The sequence below is a fragment of the Trichosurus vulpecula genome, chromosome 2, assembly GCF_011100635.1.
Source record: "Trichosurus vulpecula isolate mTriVul1 chromosome 2, mTriVul1.pri, whole genome shotgun sequence".
Taxonomy (NCBI): domain Eukaryota; kingdom Metazoa; phylum Chordata; class Mammalia; order Diprotodontia; family Phalangeridae; genus Trichosurus; species Trichosurus vulpecula.
This window is the reverse complement of record NC_050574.1, coordinates 328,120,223-328,126,222: the sequence shown is the minus strand read 5'-3', so window position 1 is coordinate 328,126,222 and position 6,000 is coordinate 328,120,223. Positions and strand designations below refer to the sequence as shown.

Below are 6,000 nucleotides of genomic sequence, written 5' to 3'. Positions count from 1 at the left end.
GGAGTGAAGTTCTAGTTTGCTTCATTGCTGGGAGGCTCCTCACCAAATAAAGGCACAGAACCAATGGTACGTCCAGTCCAGTGGTTTCCTAGCTTTGACCTCTGCCTGTGCTTCTCCCCTCCCCCCGCACCAGTTCCTTCTTTCCTGCAGTGTGCAAGCCTCAGGCCGTTGTAAGTGCTGAATCTTTTGCTGCTCACCCTCAGTCTCCATGTGACTTCAGTTTCCGTCAGTTCCTTCCGCAAGTGCTAAATTAATCTGATGCCTGAGAGAGATGCGGCAGCCCTTTGCTTTCTCTGCTCTCTAGGAGAGCGCCGAGGTCTTAGGGAGAACAGCCCCCTTTGGAGAGGATGAACCCTGGGGAGTTGCCTGGGCCACCTGGAGCTGTGAGTATCTTCTCCCAAAGCTTGGATGATTTTGCAGGGGTTGGAGAACCTGAAGGGAAAAGCTTGTGAGGCCAGGAGGTTGGAGACCTGGGGCCATAGCTCTGAAAGCTGGAAGAGGGAAGTCTTAACTGACTCCATCTGAACTCAGTGGGTTCCTGTAACGTGTGCTGGGGGAAGGGAATCCTGCAGAACTCCCACTATCCATGACATTAGGATCTGCAAGACATGGGGCTGGAAGGCTCTTCTGGGGCTGAAGTCTGGTGTCACAGCACAGGGTAGCAACCACAGAAAAACAAAATTACCGAAGGCCACCAAAATGCTTTTGAGTCTTCTTGTAAATAAGGAGGGAGTTCTGGCTCCTTCTCATCCCTTAACCAGGTTTCTACTGAGGGAGAAGTGAGCTTTTCTCTGAAATGAAGAGAGAAAGGGAGGCAAAAGACACTTCATCAATGAGCGATCTGAGTTGTCTTGTCTAAGAAGGAATTCCCCCGGGGTGAGTTCTGGCCACAGTGGTTCAGAGATACTAGTGTGAAGGATGGAATTGGGTTGTGCCGTTTCCTTTCTGTAGAGGGCTCTAAGAATCTAACTGGCTAGACTACCTGGAAGCCAGGCCACAAGTCAGATACTCCTAAGAAGCCTTGGGCATTTGGTGAGCTACAAATATTTAGTGGCTAAAGATCTGGGTTTCCATGATTTCCTAGTTCTCATTTACCCAAAAGGGAGCAAGTTACCCTGACTGCTCTGGTGACTGCATGCGATAATCTATCAGCATATGATCTGAAGTGGTACCAGACTAAATGCTCACACATGGGTGTCTACACCTGTGCATGCGGGCACTCACAAAAGCATGCCTACAAAGTAGTGAGACCCAGTTCTTGTTGCATGCAGATTTGTAGTAGCAGTTTGGTTGCTTTATAATCCTATCTCCTGTGGCTCTACATGTGTCTTTCTGAGAGTTTCTACAGGTTAAAGGATGATGGTCCTGGACAACATCTCATGTCCCTGCCTTCAGGTCTAGTTGGAAAAAACCGCACTCGATAACCCCAAAACATTCCTATCCCTAAGTAAAGCTTTCACTTCTTGTCTTTTCTAAGGAAAATAAGGGCTGAATGATGTGGGTAGAAACATGACACTGAAGACAACCTGCCACTACTGTAGCCAGATAGCGAGCCCCTCCAGAAGTGAGGATTGGTCCCCTTCTTATATTGTCATCAGAGATGTGGCTGAATTTTAGGCTGAAAACTCCCACACGTACAACAAAGCACTTTCAGGGAAGAATTGAATGCTGTACTTTGAAGTGGGCTCCCTTCAACCACAGTTGGCTCCCACCCACAGAATACCAAATGGACCTTCTTGTAGACAATTGAATGTACCCCAGAATATGGTTTGTGTCTGCATTTTGTCTGTATCCCTCCCTCACACTCTGGCATTGATTACGTGAGTGTGGTTCTAGAACATTTTTTTTCTTCCTAAGAACATGCCCACTAGGGGATATTCTTGGAAATTAAGAAGAAAAAGAAATGAGACAGTTAATAGACAGGCACTGGATTGCAGAAGAAAGAGCCTGGGTCTTTTAAAAAAAATAATTTTTATTGCTATTTTTTGTTTTTACATCACCTTCATTTTTCCAATATATTTTTAATTATTTCATTAAATATTTCCCAATTACATGTAAATATTTTTAATGTTCATTTTAAAAAATTTTTGAGTCCTAAATTTTCTCCTTTTTCCTCTTCCTTGAAAAGGCAAGCAATTTGATATCAATTATAGAGATCACTTTCATTTGTAATATATTCCTCCTCCTTCTCCTATGCAGAGATACTGCTTCTAACAAAAAATCCAAAAGAAAGAGCAAGGTGAAAGAGAACGCAGTTCAGGAAAACTAACCCCACATATCAGCTGAGCCTGACAATGCAGAGAAAGGTTCTGTTGAGAGTCAGAAAACTAGGGGCTCGGGTCCCAACCTTAACACATCTTAGCTGTGTGGCCCTGGGCAAACCGCTCACTTTTCTGCATCTCTTCTATAAACGGGCCCCGAAAACCTAAAAATATCCTGTAAGGACAGGCTGTCATGATGATCATTCTCAAACTGCACATTAACCATATGGCATGCATTTTAAAAGCTTTTGCTTAGAGTTGGTCTCTATTTATTATACTAATCTTTGCCTTTTGGGCGAAGTATGGGACTTAGCATTATCAGCAGTAACAGCAAATAAATGCCTGTCTATCCTCCGTGTGTAGGGTACTGATCAGCATAAGAAAACAAGACACCAGAAGGCTTGGCTCCTTGCTTCAACTCATCCTGGAGTTAGTAGATAAATCTGAAGGATTTACCCGAAGCTTTATTTGGTTGGACTTGCCCAAGGTCGCACAGTTTGTAAGGGTCAGGGGCGGGATTTGAACACAGATCTTCCTAATTCCAAGTTCATCACCCTGATTTGTCTGTCATGTGCCATTTGCATGGAATCCTGAAAAAAGAGGCACATAGGGAAACGCTATGCTGGGGGGTCTTTTATCTTATCCTAGGTTTTCATAGTGGATAGAGCGCTTGGAGTGAGAGAGACCTGAGTTCAAATTCGGCCTCGGACACCTCCTAGCTGTGTGACCCTGGGCAAGTCACTGAACCTGTCTCAGCCTCACTTTCCTCACCCCTAAAAAGGGGATATATGAGAAAGTATATGCTAAGTGCTTTGTGGCTTTAAAGCACCTCGTATCCATTACCTCTTTTGGTTTTCACAACTACCCTGAAGTTAGACAGTTACTCATTTTACAGATAAAGAAACTAAGGTTCAAGATCAAACCAATGGTAAATGGTAGAGTTAAGAACTGGAGCCAAGCTTTTTGATTTCTAGTCCAGGGCGCCCCTCTGAAGACACAGGGAGAGGAGTACAGGCAAATGTGTGTTAATATCCCTCGGATTCATGAAACCACATGAGCGCTCATCTGTTCAGTGGCAGGGACCAAGGCTTCCGCATTTCTTACTCCATCAGTGACTTCAGCTTCTGGGTGGTTTAAGGTGGATAGAAGGAGAAAGTGAACTGGAGAAAGCAGTCTGGGAAGGCAGGGTTGGCAGGAGTGGTGTATCACCAGAGAATTTACCTTGTGTCAATTCTGAGTATAAATACAGTATGAAAAATCAGGGCATCCTCCCCTCTGGAGAAGGCTCCTTCAGCCAGGTTCCTACTGCTGCTTGCCTGGGGTGACTTTTTATTGCTAACAAATGGCGTGTGTGTGTGTGTGTGTGTGTGTGTGTGTGTGTGTGTGTACCCTCTTCCAAAGCCTGTGGTCCTAGGACTCACTGCCTTGACCCTGTTTCTCTTCCCTACCAGTCCCCTGCCCCAACAGTATCCATTGCTACTCAACACACTGAGTATAGATTCAAGAATATAATTCATCTTTACGCTGTGAGGGAACATTGGGGCACAAACTCTTAGTCGACTAACTTGACACAGGTTCCAAGCACTAAACGATTTCTCCTGGGCACTCCTCTGGAGCTGATACCTTCTCCAGCCCCTGTTCCGGGCGGCACTGTTTTCTCTTGCTAGTGCAATCTATTTCCTCGCCCAGGCCTAGGCTGACACCTACCCCTGTAGCACTGCACTACCATTTCTGAAAACTTTGGCTTTGTCCTGTGGCAGGTGATGGACTTCCTGGAAAGAAAAGTAGGACATAGGCCAGGGCAACACATGTCAGGGAGTCACTTATCTTACACGAGGAGGCAGAATAGGTAGCGCACTTAGAGTGAGGAAGACCCAAATTCAAATCCTGCTTCAGACATTTAATAGCTGTGTGACTCTAGGCACTTAACTTCTGTTTGCCTCAGTTTCCTAGTCTGTAAAATGGAATTAATAATAGACTTGCCTCAGAGGGTTGTTATTGAGTATCAAATGAGGAAAAAACATTTGTAATGTGCTTTATCAACCTTAAAGCAGTATAGAAATACAAGCTATTATCATTATCCCTAAAAATAAGGAAGATAAATGAATGTCTTGGATTGGGAAAAAACAAGAATGCTGAAAGCAATGTACTCATTGATGGCATGCTATATATATGGGATATTTTCCATGGTCAAACATAACATCACTGACCCTCCAGAAATAGAGTGATTTTTTGAGCAGTAGGGAATAGATTTGCATTGAACAATCTGCACTTTCTCATCCAGTTCTCTTTGTGGCCAAGGCCATGCATTTTCTAGCTGGGCTTAAAGAAAAAGTAGGAGTGTGGGACCATTTAACAAAGTTAATTGGCCCAAGTGGGAACTTAACTTCATTTTTTGTTTGTTGTTCAGTCATTTTTCAGTCATGTCCAACTCTTTGTGACCTCGTTTGGGGTTTTTTTGGGAAAGATACTGGAGTGGTTTGCCATTTCCTTCTCCAGCTCATTTTACAGATGAGAAAACTGAGGTAAAGAGGGTTAAGTGACTTGCCCAGGGTCACACAGCTAGGAAGTTATCTGAGGCCAGATTGGAACTCAGGCATATGAATCTTCCTGACTTCAGGCCGGGCACTCTATCCATTGTACCACCTAGCTGCCCATACTTGGCACATAGTAAGTGCTTTAAAAAAAAGCTTTGTTTTTTTTCCCCATTAATTAATTAATTGATTAATGTTCCACAACAATTTAAAGTGGGACCACATGGATTACTGGCTACATGAAGTTCTACTCTAAGAGTAGCAGCGGACTGCAAATATATACCTTAAAGAGACCAGAGCTTTAATCTAATGTATCATACTTAATGATCAAACATAGAAGAGGAGTGAGGGGAGAGCATGGGTTAGTGGATAGAGAAGCAAAATCTGAATTCAGAAGACATGTGTTAGAATCCCACCTCTAATGTGTCCTGATCATGGGAAAGTCACGTAATGTCACTGTGCCCTAACTTACACTAGTTCGATGTAAATCTACTACTCAGATTAAATTCACTGGAAATTAGTTAAACTTGGATTAATTGTTGATGTATATAAGTGGAGGGAGTTTCTACATGAGCAATTCCCTCCAGATCACACATATAAATGTGTACATCTATTTCCCCTCAAAAGCCAGAGTTTCTTTTAACTCATCATTGAGCCCGCATGGCTTCGACTTTACATATCACATACATTCTATAATGTTTTTTCCTTTGGGCAAAGATAGGCCTTTTCTAACCTTTTCAAATGTACGTAATCATCACCTCTTCTTATTAAGAGGCGTTGTGAAGAGATAGAGAGCTGGACCTAGAGGGAAGGAAGAACTGAATTAAAATCTTGCATTTGACACCTACTGGCTGTGTGATCCCAGCTGGGCAAGTCACTAACTTTCTCTGAGCCTCGGTTTACCTATTTGTAAAATGAGGATAATGTAGTACCTACCTTCGTGGCTGCCGTGAGGCTCAGATGAGGTTATGCACTGTATAAATGTCTGCTATTATTGAAAGCTATAGGCACCAATGTATTTGTTTAATTTTAATATGCAAACAACAGAGTAATGCAAAGATAATTATTGATATTGTTAATTCATTATTATTATTAATTCATCTCTTTCTCCCAAACACTTTCTAATTTCCCTGGTGTGGATATCCCCTCCAGAAGAGCAGATCAGAGCCCCATTCCAGGCTTATCCACATTACACACATGCACCC

At 43.1% G+C, this 6,000-nt stretch overlaps 1 protein-coding gene across 1 annotated transcript in view; it reads left to right on the top strand.

Moving 5' to 3' along the window:
- Positions 1-288: 288 nt before the first annotated feature.
- The window catches only part of NRROS (negative regulator of reactive oxygen species), a 28,670-nt gene continuing 22,958 nt past the window's right edge, over positions 289-6,000 (top strand). The window contains exon 1 of the mRNA XM_036742562.1: positions 289-383. The gene's annotated coding sequence lies outside the window, so the exon portion shown is untranslated. The remainder of the gene's footprint in view (positions 384-6,000) is intronic.